The following is a 14,220-nucleotide window of genomic DNA, read 5'->3' as shown; positions in this document are numbered from 1 at the left end:
GATTCTGTCTTGCGATTTTTGACTACCTGTATCCAACCACAGAGTGAGAAAAATAATTACCCCTAATTATCTAATATCTTAGTAGTTAGGACACTTGAATGTAGGTCTCCATTTAGTATTCTACTCTGGCCCAATGAATATTTAATTACTTATACAAATAAAAATTAGTTCAAACAAGAATGAAAACTGACTCAAGGGCACATTCCTGGGGATATAGGAAACCCAGATCCAATTCCTTACTCTGAATGAGTCCAAGAAGAGACCTCTATCTGTGCCTTTTTATATTCTGGATGTGTCCTAATGGACTATCAGCTCTTCTGGGTAAATTTGTGTCAGTCTTTCCTGCATGAAGAAAGCATCTCTGACGAAAGTTTTATGAAAACCAAAAGATTTTAATTTCACTGAATCAGAATTTTCTGATTTAAGAGGGGGAAAAAAATTGAAAACTTCCCATCCAGCTCTAGTCGCATTAGCTGCAATTTGGGATAATCCTCCCATTATCATCTATTGAGCTGCATGAGCATACTGCAGGAATCAACCATTGAAACTATTAAATTCCACAGTAAAATCAAAAGAAAACAACAATAACAAAAAATAGGTTCCAATACATATACCCAAACTGCACATACACGATAGTATCTGTAATAAAATTCGGCAGCTCCAAAACAAAGCACCTTCCCCTTGGTCAAGTTAGAGAATCTCAATTTCTTATTGCTAACAGTAGGCATAGGCCTTTTATCTTTTGCTGTCTATACACTAGTTAGAGATAGTAGATATAAATTCATACCACCTAACATACAGTATGTATTTTAATGTCCTTCATTTTTCATACCCTAACAAACATACTATTTTATTTCAGGTTAAAACAATGAAAAGTATTTCCTGCAACTCAATTGCTCTTTAGATTTCCAAGGGTGATTAAATAATTACACTGAACAGTAAAAGCATCTTTGTTAAAGTAATGCATAGGTTTGTAAAAAAAAACAGCAAGAGAGCTCACTAGCTTCCTCCTTGATTTTTTCCACTCATTGTGTAGTCTGTCTATACTGTTTCTCCGAGAAGCATTATTGTTTTTTTTTTTTTAATTCGGTCAGCGTTAGTGGGATATTTCAGGCATATTACACTTAAGAGGCTGCAAAACATTTTGAACTAATGTGACTAAATGTTCATGCACATGCTCTACATCTCTCTAGTTTCAAAGCTCAAAAGGGCAAAGAGACAAAAAACAAAACAAAGCAAACCAAAAACAGGCAAAGCCTTGAAAATCAACTCACCAGAGTTGGGGTCCGAGTTGCCATCAGCTTCAGTCCTCTTGTCCGGTGAGGCCTGGTCATAGAATTCGTCCTGCGGCTGAACCAGAGGGAGAGGGTGTGAGATCAGGGTTCCACTACCCACAGGCTCATGGTCTCCTAGACCACTGTCACTGCAGCTTTCCTGGGAGCCATCAGGGAGGTGAAATGTAACACGGCGCTGGGACTACAAAGAAGAGCACAGGACATGCTGATTAGTGCTCTTTTTTCTGGTCTCTCTCTCTTTTTTAAATAGATTCTCATTGTTGTTTCTGAGGCACTTTAAAATTATATTTGACTCTTGTTTTATTATTATACAGGAACCCAGGGAAGATGGCAGGCAGGAGAGTTAGTTTTCAAAGGATCCAATGTGCTCATCTGTAAAGAGGCAAGGCTTTCTTACGGCGATATCTTTTATTGGATTAACTGAAGAATGAAGAATTGTCTTGAATTTAAAACTTGTCTAACTATCCCAACCATGCAGTTGGTCCAATAAAGGATATCATCCTAAGAAATCTTTGCCTCTCGCAAAATTCCTAGACCATCACACCTAGAGCATCATGCTTAACACTACTCTATAAAGTAAGCCTCCCATGAGAAAGTAATTAGAAAGCACCCCCCTTTCCCATTTTTTATTTGTTACTGTGTCAAAAAGATGACCTAAGAACCTGGTCTTGAGGAGCACCACCCTTTGGGAACTAAGTTAAGAAACAGAGGAAACAGGAAAACACTGAAAGAAACAGATAAGCCATTGGAGTGAGCAAACAGTGTGAACACTTACTCCATGGGTATGTCTTTTTAAAAACCTTCCTCTCATCTTTCCAGGAATAAAATGGTAAAAAGTGTATTTAATAAAATGTATACTTATCATTTACCACATAGCTTTGATGTTACAATAGTTTAACTAAGACTAACAAAAGAAAACAGTGAAGTAGGCAATTACTATACTAATCTTAGAGTGGGGATTAAGGATAGATGTCTTGCTGAATTAAATAGAATAAATCAGAGCCAGATATAGAAATCATTGTGAATTAAGTGAAAAGACTAAGGTATTTGTCCAAAATAATTGCACGGTGTGTGCTTGGATAGGTCAACAAATTTTAATGATTATTAAACCACTCATCTAACATAATAATCAGACTTCATGAATTGTAACGACAAAGCAATATAGTAATTCCTTATGATCTGGCACAGAATGAGATTATTCATAAAAGTAGAAGCTCTGCATTAAGCGTACCAAGAAATAACTAGACACAACTAGCTCAGTACATCTCAAGAGCATTTAAAAGCATCTTTACTCAAAATATAAATGTTGTCAAAGGCATATTTGAATGATAGGGTTAGCTGAGATGACTTGAGATCCCAGGTAGATTTACAGTCTTATAGCTAAGATTTGGAAGTCTTTGTCTAAGGACCCTAAAGAGGTCTGACGGTGGTTATTGAAAACAGCATCAGCCCCTGATATTTGATTACTTAGCAGACAAATTTAGAAATAATGCGAATGTGTATTGGCTTGTTCAAAAAACATATGATAACAGTAACTGCTAACATCTTTACAGGATGATCAATATCCTTAACCAGGATCCTTTTTCATTCACCTCCCATGGGTGGACCTGAATGTTTGATTAAAACCGTTTTGTTGGATTACCACATAATTAAGTACAGAAAGAAATTTGATACAATTGCTTTTGGCTGTACTTTTATAATTAGTATTTTGCTTTTAAGCTTATCCTCAGGCTCTAGAGCTGGAACCCAGCTGTTGCAAAGTGGTATTGTTCCACTGCAATCAATGAGCTATGCCAATTTATACCACCTGTAGATCATTCTCTTTGTGCCTTATAACTAGTCAGACTTTGCAAACTGAAAGTTAGGTCATCTTACATGTTTTTTTCACTATGAATTTGCTTCTCTGAACATATTTTGCAATCAGTAATACTAGTAGACTCTTTTCCTTAAAAAGGAACAGAATACAAATCAATTTAAACCAAAAATAGCTTAAAATCTGTTCCTTATTCATTTATCTCCAATGACCCAATTCAGTGCTCTGCATTTCTGGACAAGAGTAGCTGGCATTAGCAGTATAAGAAAGCCAGTATTTTTTTCCCATTGCTTATGAAGCAAAAGTGCAGCATGAAAAATATTTAAGGCTGAAGAAACAGATATCAAATGTAGGGGACAGATAAAAATCCTTTCAGAGTGTAAAATAATTGAAAAACACATATAAATAAGCTAAATAGAAGGATCTGTAATTCCAAAGACTTTCTAGGTTATGAAGCAAATAATATTGGTTCAAATTAAAATACATTTATCTCATCCTAGCAGCCAGGGGATTGTGGCAGGTGAGTAAAGTATCTTATTCCACCCTCAAGCCAAAGGCCGCCCCACCCTTCCCAGATGATCGAACTATAAATGTGTAGACTGAGGAGTCAAGGGTGGCTAGACGTGATCTTACCCAAAATATCCCTCATATGCTACTGGCTACAAAAGCTAATGTGTCTTAATCATGCTAGCTCTATGGACTCTAGGAGGACCTCTGACCCTTTTCCTTTCCTTACCTTTCCTTTCTGAAAGTAGCTAGCACACACTCCATTATGGCTGTGTCTACACCTTTTTCAGGGGAATCATTACTACCTGGAGATCACATGCATACAGCTACCATTAGTCAGCTTCAAACACATCCATACACTCACAAATGATCATGACAATTCTTTATTTGACAGCTCCATTTTTAAGTCCCAGTGGGTGCATCTACAAGAGATGCTTACTATGGAGTTTTCTAATTATCTCCGCAGCAAACCATCACCATCTACACAAGCAGTGCTATTAGGCCAGAATAAACGAATTAACTTTGCTATAAAATAGTACTGCCCAACACAAGTACTATTTTATGGTGGAGTTATTTGCTCCACTGTAATTCAGGCATAGATGGTGACTGGGGCTGGCTGGGGCACAAGTATGCTACAGTGCAGGACTGCCTGATGACTAGCCCCACACTGGAGCAACCTCATGCTCTAGTTAGCCCCTTTGCAGCTGGGAAGAAGCAGCCCCAAGTTAGCAGGCTGACCCCCCATATCCCCTGCCAGCCAGGCCTAGGCTGAACCTGGTTCAACATGCTGCAGTCCCAGGTGCACATGTAAACACTGCGCCCAGGAACAATAACATCTGGTGCAAACTGCACTCGATTCTATTGCAGCGTATTAATATTCACAAGTAGATACACCCAGCAAGAAGGGAAAAAAAAGATGTAATATTAATTTTAGATATTGGAACTCATTGCTAAAAAACTGATAACCTTATAAGCCCTAATTAAATTATTCTTATAGCTAGCCTGAGCAGTCCACATTGTCCTTCTGCTACAGATAGCAAACTGAGACTTATGGACAGAAGTGAACTAGGAAGATCAATTAGGAAATTTGTGGCTAAGCCATAATTAGAAAATGATCTTCAAAGTCTCAGTCTAGTAATGTAGACCATGAAACAGCACAATAGAAAGGCATTGCAGAACTTTCCAAATGCTTCCCTTAGCAGAATTCCTATCCCCTGCCATTTTTTTATTGTTTGGCCTTTTTAAAAATTTTTTTTGGCTTTTTACGGCCAACAGACTTTCTCCCTTGAGAGTTATGTCAGAAGCCCCTGTATTTTTATTTTGGATGGAAATGGTATAAGATTCCCAGACAATACTTTTACACACACAATTTGCACCTCATATTTACAGTCACGAATTACACTAAAGAATTTCAGTGCACCTACCCCAAGACAGAATCAGTCAATACTCAATAGGAAACTTTATAGTCAGAATAGCACATTTCTAAAAATCATGGTCAATGATCACAACCCTTTATTCTTCTATATAAGTTTTTTAGTTTTCCTTGAGTTGTGTGTGGTCTCTCTACTAGCTTACCAACATTTCACTCTTTCACTTACAAACTCCATCTGTATCATTTTGGCAGTGTTGCTTTTGAGTATCACCGTAGTCAAAGTCCATCAGCATTCCCTTCTGCAAATTACCATTGTTACCCCACTCAAGCATGGCCATAAGCATTTGTTCCTAAATTCAGCATACAGTGTAACATTAAGCAAATTTTGGAATAAAGGGCTTGTAGGTGGTATTTGTTTTTAAGAACTGGAATCAGAAAGAACAAAAATGGTCACTTCAAAAATTAATTTTGTACCTAAGTCAAAGCCCCAACAATATACTTGAAATAAGCTAATTCAGGCTTTCCAAACCCTTTCAGTAGTAAAAAAAGGAAATATAGGAAGCAAAATATTTGAAGTATTGTATTTAGAACTGATGATACCTGGCAAGTCTAGTAGCTACTTTTTAATGGCTCAGAGGTTGAAAATATGATTTGGACTGTCACCTGTAGCTCACTAGTTCCAACCTAGCATGGTTCAATCAATATTCCTCATGATGACATACACAGAATGAAGTATTAGTCTCAATCAAGTAGCTAAGGCACAAGTTTCAAAACAAGTCACTGGCCCATGTTGTGGCAGTCAGATTCTGCAGACTTACCTAACTTCTTGCACTAAGGGTCTGCCTTCATTAAGTTTCTCTGCTAAATATTTCCTTCTGATGCTATTGCTTGTTCAGCTATACTACTGGTAGGGATAATATTCATACCTCAGATACCTATCAGTATTTTAGAAAATGTCAACTAATTCTGCTGAAAAGCAGCCAAACATTACAGTGTCTAGGAACTGGGCACAGAATGCTCTCTCTCTGTACTGTGAAGGCTTTCAATATTTCAAAGTTTTTCTTACAACACAGGGGCAAACCAAACGTGTCATGATAAAAATCGAATGTGCCATACTCATCCATCCTCAACTACCCAGGAGCCCCGTGGTCAGGAAAACATACTTGATGTGTGGGAGACAGATGCTCACATTTTGGTCTGCCCAATTTACATGATAAAATTGAACCTGAATTTTCTATAGCTCAGTCACATATTCTGACCTTCAGGATACCAGCAATTCTAGTGTAGATATCTCAGTCTTTCCTTTTGGATCTGATTTGCTTCATATAAAGAAATATTAATTGCAGCAGGGCCTTGAATATTGGTTGTCCGTGTCCCCAGCAAGTGCTCCAACTATTGGGCAACAAAAACAGTCTCTATTCTCTTTGACTTAATGAATATAATATTTATACAGAACACAGCAGTTCCAATAGGAAAGTGAGAAAGAGAAAGAGAGAGAGGGAAATACTACACCTTGGTTTATACATGCTTTTATAACAGAGAACAGTTTCAGTTTTAACAGGAATAAATGAGAGACTGCTGTATTGGCATAAAGAGTAGCCTGGTGCTTGAAGCATTCACCTGGCATATAGGTGATGCATATCCAAGTCTCTGGTTTCCAGGTTCAGGGGCAGTTCAGTCTGTCTGATCTGAAATTCCACCCTTGTTAAAAATGATAATTTTGTCTTTGAAACATCACTATTTGCTGATACAAAACTGTACCATCTAAGAACTCCTTGGCTCCAGCAATTACAACAGCACAAAACTTCATTGATAGAGTGATTTTTTTTTCCAGAGGTGTCATATTAATGATCCAAACTAAAATGCTGTTTCTTAGCGTATAACTAACTACTCTGAAAAATGAGAAATGGCCAACAAAACAAGACAAGAACTGAATGCCTTAGCAACTAAATTTTTGCAGAGACTAGAGCAAGACTAGAAAGGTATGTGCAAACTAGATTTCCATAAAAACATTTTTTTAAATCTCCCAGTAGGTCTTGACATGATGGATGTCAGATATGTTGGGGTGTCAAGCGTGAAAAAATTTAGACACAAATAAGGCATCAAATAAACATGCTAATCCTCAGGGCCAGACAAACAGTTTGGAAACCATTCTGTATTACAGGATTCTGCTAAATCCTGCAAGTTTACATTTAACCTAAGTTATAACAATGTAGAGGATGTCTGTCAGCTCCTTAGCGCAGATGTGTTTATGTCATTTCACATTTGGGGCCTGATTTAGTTTCATTGAATTGCACGACCAGAATTTAAACCTAAATTTCTGTGGTGTATTCAACCCTAAGCTATAATGAGAACTCCACAAAATTAAATAAATGTACAAGTCTCCTTTAATGTGACACAGACGTTTGTGTATTAGGTGCTGTGAATCAAACATGAGAGAGACTCAGTTGAGACAACTCAGGGCTTTGACACTTGGCACAAGTTTTATTTATATTGTTATAAGCAGTACCATGCCGTATTAAAAATTAGAACACTTTCTGAGCAGGCTGGTAATGCTTGTTATAATCTTAGCTCACTCTGGAGAGAACTGAGGCCAGCTGTACCTCCTCAACAATGACCCCAGCAGCTAGCACTCACATGTCCTCCCATGAGGATGTGCAAGCCCCACACCCAGAGCTTGTGCTCTCACGCCACATGCCAACACTGCCCAGTCTGGGAACACCTTCTATTGGCATACTGGGGCAAGCTGGGTCTGTGCCACTGATGACAGGTGGGAGGAAGCACAGGGAGCTGAGACTGGGAGAGATTGCTGCTCCTGCAACTTGCTACTGGATCTCTGCTGTCAGTCTTAAACCAAGTCCAGTGGCAAGGGAGGGACTAGGACTCACAATCAGCTGATTGTGGTGCCATGGTGCACTGCGGGCACTGTGACCAACAATGGAGGCTTGGTAGAGCAGAGGAGTCCCTGGCAGATGTCCTAGCTGGGTGAGGGCCATATGATGTGCAGCAGTCCAATGACAGCTGAACATATGTTACTTAATATGATCTGGAGATACACCTCCAGTGAAAAATCATAACTTTGCTAAAATACGATCACACTTGGCACGTGTTTTACTGCTTGAACTCCCAGACACTCAAGTTTTAAGTGCAGGTAACACATCCTAAGTTGCCCTAAATCTCACCTGTTTTTTGGCATCAAACTTATGTAAATTTATAAATCATATAATAGGCTTTTGTACGTGGAGTGAGTTAACAAGAAAATTTCTGGGTGTCAAGTTTTATTGAACTGTAGTTCTATTAGTCATACCAAATATAATAAAACTCACGCAGCTAAAACACATTTGACATGACTGACACAGAAAATAATACCCATGCTTTGAAAGATGTTACATCATCATCAGAGTTTTCTAAAATTTGAGTTCTCTTCAACCTATAATATGAATACAATTCTTGTGTCCATAAAAGTTGTTAGAAACTTGGTTATCAGCCTGTTGAAGTCTTTCAGAACATAAGGCACCCAGGAAATATTAAAGCAAAGGCATGATGGGATCTGATGAGAAATCCCAACTATCCCAAATGAACATGACAAAATGTGCAATTGTGGGACCCCACATTGGATCCCATTGTGTCTTATGGCTGGTGCAGCGGGAGCCTGATCCTGTTCCCAGGCTCCCTCTGCACAGGCTTGGCTCCCAGGCAAGGCAGTGCACCATGCACTCCCATGCCTGGGAGTCCCAGTCAGATGACTGGACCTCCCAAACAGGGAAGCACAGCATGCTACCCCGGCTGGGAGCTATGATCATCGACCATGGCTCCTAGCTGAAGAAAAATAAAGCTGTCCATCTGAACCGGAGCACATAGTGCACACTTCTCCCCCCTGCCTCGGGCTGCAACTCCAATCATCTGACCAGAGTTCTCAGCCAAAGGAGTGCAGGGTGTGCTTCCCCACCTGGGAGCTAAGTGTGGCAGGCCTGCCTATCTTCACCTGGTTCCTCAGGCTTAGAGAATTGTCAAAGTGATTGGTGGGGCAAACCTACTTATCTGAGATGAGCAGGGGAGGAGCCTTGGGAGAAGTCCACCCCACCCCTATGTTGGGGTGAGGAGTGGACCTAATTGAAGACTGTGCTCCAACTCCCCCTACTTGGCCAGTCTTCAATCTTGGGCCAGAGCCCCAAAAGGGTATATAAGGAACTGCATGCACAGCATGCGGGGGAGACAATGGGGGATGGAGAAGAAAGAAGAAGCTGGGGCTGATGAAGAGCTAGTAAAGAGCTACCCAGGGGGCACTTCCAGTTGCCCTGAAGAGCCCAAAGACTCTGCCATCAGAAGGGAGTGGCAGGCAGCCATGTCCCCAACCCCTTGCTGCAAGAAAGCACGGCAAGGCGGTTCAGGCATCACTGCACAGAGGGTCCGAGAGGGACCCTGGGAGCCACTCAAGGCAGCTCGGGTGTCCAACCCCTTCGCCACTCAAGGCAGCTTGGGTGTCCAACCCCTTCACAAGGCCAATGGTACAGGCATCGCTGCACGAAGGATCCAAGAGGGACCGGGACCTTAGGAGCTGCTCAAGGCAGCTCGGGTCGCCAACCCTGGCACAAAGCCAGAACCAGTGCAGATGCCGCTGCAGGGTGGGTCATTGTTGGGTTGAGGGCCCTTAGAAGGGGCAGGGGGAAATTTGTGCCCCATTCCCCGCTGCCGGGTGCGAGGACCCATGCTCCGCAGTATGTACTTCAGCCCCAAACCTGGGCATGCACGAGGTGGCCCAGGCCTGCAACCTGCTGAAAAGGCTGAGCCATCTGGGTATGTGAACAAGCCATGCACCTCATGCGGGGACTGAGACAGAGCACCCGCTGCAGGAGCCACTTGCCTAGCTGGGGATGAAACACCAGAAACCCTTGCTGGACCCCTACTTGCCGGGAAGCGTGAGTTCTTGGGCAAGGGGTTTCCCACCGGGGAGGGACACAGTGCATAGCCCCATCAGAGGGGGTTTAGGCTAGAGAGAGAGAGACTCCTCTAGAGGAGGGGGGTATTTGGGATTACCACGTCTTACATTTTGGAGTGTTTATTAATTGTTTGCTGCATCTTATATTTTGGAGTGTTTATTAATTGCTTGTTGTGTTTTCTATTCTGGAGTGTTTATTAACTGGTTATTTGTGCTTTACATTTTATGGGTGCTTATCCATCAATTGCTGGGACATACTTACCCTGTGAGGACCCGTGGGTGAGGTTTCTCTTGTGGGTCTTGGGGACTGCTATGCTTACCTGTTCAGTTATTTGTTGACTTGAAATGTATTATATGTAAATATTTATATTTATCACCCATCCAATTTGTTCTATCCCCTCCCATTTTGTTACGCATCTCAATAACCCATGTATGTAGTTAAGATATTGTGTCCTGGTCTCCCTCTGTAGAGACACCAGAGAAGGGGAAGCTGCGAGCAAGCTGCAGTTTCGATCTCCAGCATGTACACATTGCTGAGCATTCCCTTCTATTGGAAAGGGGAGGTACACACTCCAGTACACCCAGGCTATACAAGCTTGCTACTTGCTGGTGCAGGGGAAACCCAGGATTGGATCCCCTTGTCATGGCAGTATGGCATAATGGGATCCTATGTGGGATACCACAAATGCATGTCCTACCATGCACATGCAGTCCCCACCATGCACATGCAGCCCACTGGCTGGGAGTTTCTATCACCTGAATGATTAACCAGTTCATCATATCTTAAATGTAATTTCCGTCAGGGGACTTAAAAGAATGAAATTACATATTATAACATATCAGCCCTAAATTAAACTGCTTTAGCTGCTTATTGCTCAGTTCAAACAAGAAAGTAGATTTGGGACTTTCTAAGAATATGAATTTCAGTTTGCTGAAAAACCCAATATAAATAATAGCTACACTATCTTGAACATGTCAAAAGAAACAAAACAAAATCTCCCTCTTTCTTGCCAATATTTCTAATCTTATTGTTCAGAACAATAAAGCTGGGTTTGCCACAGCATATTACTTTTTTTTTCCATGGCAACTGTGTTTTATTTGAAAGAATTGAAATATTTAAAAATACATATTAGTTACAGCTTATCTCCTCCTCTCACACATATTCTGTTGTTGCAGATTTTTCACTCTTTTGTTGTCTTGATGTTTTATTGCGAGAGAGGGAGAGAGAAAGAAAGAAAGAGACAGAAAGAGAAAAAGAAAGAGAAAGAGAGAAAGCAAGCAAGCAAACAAGCAAGAAAGGTGACTCTTGGTGATAGCCACCCAGGCAGAAAGTTTCTCTTGGACCAATTACCTCTAAAATCTGCCAACATCAGTATTCACCCTTGCCTTAGCAGGTCCAACATTCCATCGTGCTACCCATGTAATTCTCTCCCTTAACTAGCCATAGTGCAGTCAGCCAGGTAAACATGCCATGGTAATTGTTCTCTATATCAGTGGCTTGCTTTTCAGTAGTCTATATAGTGCAATACTATGTATTTTTTATTTACTTTTTTTCTTTATTTTGCTTATTCTCCTCGTACCAAAGTAACCTGTATGAAAATGGTGCAAGTTACTAATACTGGCATTGTATGGCTAAATCACTGTACAACAAACACAGGTCCATCATTCACAAAGGCAACATTGCTTTTGGTCCAAAGTTGTCATATGACAGATATGTTTACAATACTCCTAAATAGGACTGTGTGAAACAGCACCATTTCATTTCAACTTCTGTTTTGATGGGACAGTGTTTCATGTTGAGTTTCATTTAGAAAACACTGTTCCGTTTTGTTTCATCAAAATTGTTTCACTGTTCTGATGCTGTTCCAATGTTTTGCCCATAGGCTATAATGGGAAAGCACAAAACTGCCTATAACTCTGTCATTTCTTGCCTGATTCAGATGAAACCTGCAGGATGGCAACCCCTTCTTAGGGCATGAAGTCTGCCAAGTTTCAAGGAGATAGGTGCAGGGGTCTCTAGGAAACTGTACCTCAAAGTCTTGAAAGCAAAACTCATGTCGTGTGTCTTAAGGCACAGTGGGGTAAAAACTGCAGGCATGCTAGCCCCTGCTGAGGCTATGAAGCCTGCCAAGTTTCAAGGAGATAGGTGGAGGACTTCTGGGAAACTGTACCTCAGGCTGCTGACAAGTAAAACTTGTGACATGGGTTACTGTGTGTGTATGTGTGTTAAGGTGCAGTGCAGTGAAAACTGCAGGGATGGTAGCCCCTGCTGAGGCCATAAAGCCTGCCAGGTTTCAAGGAGATGGGTACAGGGCTTTCTGGGAAAGTACACCTCAAACTGTTCAGAGCAAAACTTGTGTCACTTGTTAAGTGTGAAGGCACAGAGAAAGCTCAGCTCAAACAATGCTTTTTATGATGTTTTTCCGTCCCTTCCCCAGAGCACTGGTATTGGAAGGGACCTCAGGGAAGGATCACAGTCACTGGCCAGCAACGCAGTCAATATCAGAGCAGTCCTTCCCCCATCTTTCCCCTCCCTCTCCTTACTTTCTCTTTAGCAGCAAGCAAGCCCAGCTTCAAAACTCGAAGTGTTTTGAAACATTTTGACTGCCCTTGTTTCATTTTGAGGCTGTTTCAAAGCCTTTCGTTTCATTTCAATTTTTCTATTTGAGCTCAAAATGAGTCAAAACTGTCAAAATGAAACAGAAGCTGATATTTCACACAGCCCTACTCCTAATATCTTGCTAATTTTGCCTTTTTACCATAACTTGGTAAGATACGGACATTGGCAAGATAACAAATATAGACTCTTCAAACAAATAAACAAAAGCATAGATGTAAAAATCTGGAGCCTATTGTCAGCTTGCTTAACACTGTAGACTGGCATGTATATATAAATATCATTGTAGGAACTTCTATTGTGAACCACACACATTGTTATTTAGGTGCCTAAATGGGAGTTTTTGGTTTCTAAGTTCTTTTGAAAATCTGGTCATTGTGCCCACATATTATACTTATTAAATAAGGGATCAAAGAAGTAAGTCTGTCTTACTGTTCTGGCTCTATGCTTTCCACAGCTACAAAACTAACAATATATATCATTTCTCCTGTAAAATATAGAGTACAAAATATATATGTATTCTGGATTATAACAATGATACCATACTGTTTATTAACCATTTTTAAATGAGATTTTTGTCCTCTTGTGTCTGCAAACCAGGGACTTATTATCATCAGGCCTGAGTCTCCTCCAGGGTTCAAATTACACTTCGACTCTTGGAGGGGATCTGCGGTGGTGGCAGCTGGAAGGAGCTGCCACTGCCACCTGGGCTGCTTAGAAAGGCATGGGCCGGGCCAGGGGCTGACCAGGCTGTGGGGAAGTTCTCATCTCTTATAGGTTCAGCCCCCACCCCCCAGGTCCCCCATAATTCGAACCCTGGTCTCCTCTAAGGAGAACTATAGATCAAGCATCCTGATTACAGTTTCTCTAGACAAGTAATAGTCACTAAACTATCTTGCTCAAACCAAGTTGAATGGAGTGGTGCAGGATGGCTGATCAGCACCATATCTTCAACTGGAGGTGATGTGAATTGCTCTAACCCTGTTCAAGTTAAATGTCAAAACTGAAAAATATTTCCATCAACAGACACGCCTGACATATATTATACTTAAGAAGTGATTAATGTCTTAAGTAGTTACCTGGCCATGTGTTCATACAAAATACGTGTAATTGTGTGGCTGGTTCCTAATACACCATTAATTGAACATGTGACCAGACTGTGACACCTTGGTAGATTGCAAAGTGAAAATAGTTATGTTGCAGCTTTGAGGGGTAAAACCAATATATTTGCTTCAGTAAGGACAGTAAGTAATAACAGACATTTCTGTTCCAGAACTGTGATGGTCACTAACAAATTATCTCATTATGTAATATCTGTTTGGAGCTCCTAACTATACATACATCCAGGGAGAGGAGGCAAACCAGGTAGCTATTTTCACTTTGCAATCTACCAATCAGAATACAAGAGTGGCAATGATCAGAGCAGGTGGCTACAACTACTCTTTGCTACACTCCCTTTGTTACATCCCCTTTTTCATGTATTGACATTCTTGTTGCTTATCTAATAAAGTTGCAGCCTCTCTGGCACACTTAATCCCTACCTTGGAAGGAGATCTTTTTGGAAGTCTTTCTCTGGGCAATTGAAAGACTGACACACATTTAACTATAGACATTAAACAAAATATTATCATTTATTTTACTGCAAGGATTGCCTTCCTAATATCCGATTAGAAGGTA

This window comes from Alligator sinensis, unplaced genomic scaffold (assembly GCF_000455745.1).
Source record: "Alligator sinensis unplaced genomic scaffold, ASM45574v1 scaffold669_1, whole genome shotgun sequence".
NCBI classification, from domain to species: Eukaryota; Metazoa; Chordata; order Crocodylia; family Alligatoridae; genus Alligator; species Alligator sinensis.
Note: the sequence above shows the minus strand (reverse complement) of the source record.